The sequence below is a fragment of the Empidonax traillii genome, unplaced genomic scaffold, assembly GCF_003031625.1.
Source record: "Empidonax traillii isolate 1590-97213 ecotype Southwest subspecies unplaced genomic scaffold, ASM303162v1 scaffold2817:size35659, whole genome shotgun sequence".
Classification (NCBI taxonomy): Eukaryota; Metazoa; Chordata; class Aves; order Passeriformes; family Tyrannidae; genus Empidonax; species Empidonax traillii.
In genome coordinates, this window is record NW_020958010.1 from 418 (window position 1) to 2974 (window position 2557).

The window sequence follows — 2557 nt, forward strand, 5'->3', positions numbered from 1 at the left end:
GGATCGAGGTAGGATCCATTGGTGTAGGATCCATTGGTGTAGGATCCATTGGTGTAGGATCCATTAGTGTAGGATTCCTGCTGTAGGATCCGTTGGTGTAGGATCCATTGGTGTAGGATCCATTAGTGTAGGATCCATTAGTGTAGGATTCCTGCTGTTGAATCCATTAGAGTAGGATCCATTGGTGTAGGATCCATTAGTGTAGGATCCATTAGTGTAGGATTCCTGCTGTTGAATCCATTAGAGTAGGATCCATTGGTGTAGGATCCATTAGTGTAGGATCCATTGGTATAGGATCCCTCAGTGTAGGATCCCTCAGTGTAGGATCCCTCAGAGCCAGATCCCTCGGATTCGGATCCCTCAGCGCACCCCTTGCCCCGCCACCACCCTTTCCCCTTTTCATCCCGCCCCATTCCCAAGCAAATCCTTTCCTATTGTCCCCCCTCCTCTCTCCCTGTGGTTGCAGATTCCCCCAGCCCTCCTGGACGCTCCACAGGATCCAAACTCCGGGAGCAAGGCCGGGCTTTTTGTCCCCGCCGTGGGAATTCCCGGCCGGAGGAGCCGCAGCTCTCCGGGGATTGGTCCCTTTTTTTCCCGGGGGGATATTTGTAACAATCCCCAGTGACCCTAATTAAAGGTGGCACTTTGGAAGGGAGATTAAAACCTGCGCTGGGCAAGCGGAGGAGCAGGATGAGACCCCCGGAGAGGGAGGAGGGGGGGGGGTTGGATCGAACCACTCGGCCTTTCCCACGTCCCTCTGAAGCTCCAACGGACCAAAACGCTGGAAGTTTGTGGATTCCTCCTTTTCCAGGGGGCAGGAAGGGCCCTCCCAGCCCGGTGTTAGGGGGGGCTCAGCCATGGGAAGCAGCCTCGGGGTTGAGGGACCTGCCACGAGCTTCACCTACCAGGGGTGGAGACAGCCAAGGAAAAGGAAGGAAAATTGGGATTTGTGCTTCTGGAGGGGTGAGTGAGAGGGGAGGGAAGTGACTTGCCTTGGAGGCCTCTCCCTGATTCCTTGTTGGGTGCTTGGGGGCTTGGACAGACGTGGCGGGGGGGGGTGGGATCTGTTTCATCCCGGGTACCCCTGAGGAGCGATGGTTGTTGTGGTGACACCAAAACCAGCCCGGGAAGGAACGGGGTGGGTGGGGGGCACCTCCCAGGCCCAGGGGCTGCTGAGAGGGGGGGACAAGCGGCACAATTTACTTGCTTGGCTACACCAGCACGCCCTGTTGCCTCCACACAATGGGCGCCTTCCCCCAGGGAAGCTCCCGAGGACTCGGGCTGTGGCCGCTTCCCAGGCCTTGGGGACCTTGGGGACAGCGGGAGGTGGGTGCCCCCAAAGAGCAGGAGGTGGAACTTCAGGAAACTTGGTGGTTTTTGTTCCGTGGAAAAGGTTGTCAGGCACTGGAAGGGAAGAAGGGAGAGGAGGAGAGAGGGAACGGCCTCGAGATGCTCCAGGGGAGGGTCAGGTTGGACACGAGGGGGAATTTGCGGCTGGAAAGGGTGGGGAGGACTTGGCAGGGGAGGGAAAGACCCTGGAGGTGCCCAGGGAAGGACTGGACGTGGCACTGAGCGCTCTGGGTTGGTGACGAGGTGGGGATGGGGCACAAGATGGTTCTTGGGGGACTGGGTGGTCTCAGAGGGCTTTTCCAACCTCAGGGATTGTGGGGTTCTGTCTGGGAGGAGAACACCTGCCCAGGTGTGTTTGGTGAATTGTCCTGGAGTTGCAGACGCTGGGAAAAGAGCACGGGGGGGTGTAAATGGCAGCAGGCACTCCCTGCTCCTTTCCCAAACCCTCTTGGCCAGGGGGAATTGCTCAGCCACCGGATTCTCCCTCTGCCCTTTGCTCCAAGAGGGTTTTTCTCCGGGAAGCCTCACGTCCAGCTCCCGGTGCCGAGAGGGAACAGGGAAGATTTCCCTCAGGATTCTCCCTGGAGCCGTTGGAAAATCAGCTTTTTCATCTCCAAACGCTTGGATCTATTTATTTTTTTTTATTTTTATTTTTTTTTTTGTCCCCTTTGGGAGCATTTGAATACAAAAGCTGGTTGGTGTTTGAGGTTCAGGACTCCAAAGGCAGCGCAGAGACGGCGGCGGCGGCAGCGGCTTTTTCCAAGCTTTGAACCAGCCCCATCCCCAGAAAAACAAAAAAAAAAAACATCCAGTCCGGACTTGAAGATGTCAGGAGATGGAAAAAAGAAAAAAAAAAAAAATCCTCTCCTCCCCCCTTGGGGAGAGCTCGTTCTGACGGGTCATAATCGCCTCGCCATTCCAAACGGGAATTTTCCTCCTGGTTTGCATCTGGCTCCGGCTCCCAGCCCTCGGCAAGGCGAAGCTGCTTCTCCTGGAGATCAGGAATCCATTCCCAGCCTCTCCACCTGAGTGCCCCGTGCTGCTGAACCGGCTTTTCCCCCCCTGCTCTGCAGGGCAAACCATCTTTTTTTTAACCCCGTGCTGGAGCAGCCGGGAGGGAGGATGATGGAGCTGCTTGCTGCTTCCAGCGACAGGACGGCTGCTCGAATTCCAAATTATCCTCGGAAAAACTGCTGGGATGGGGGTG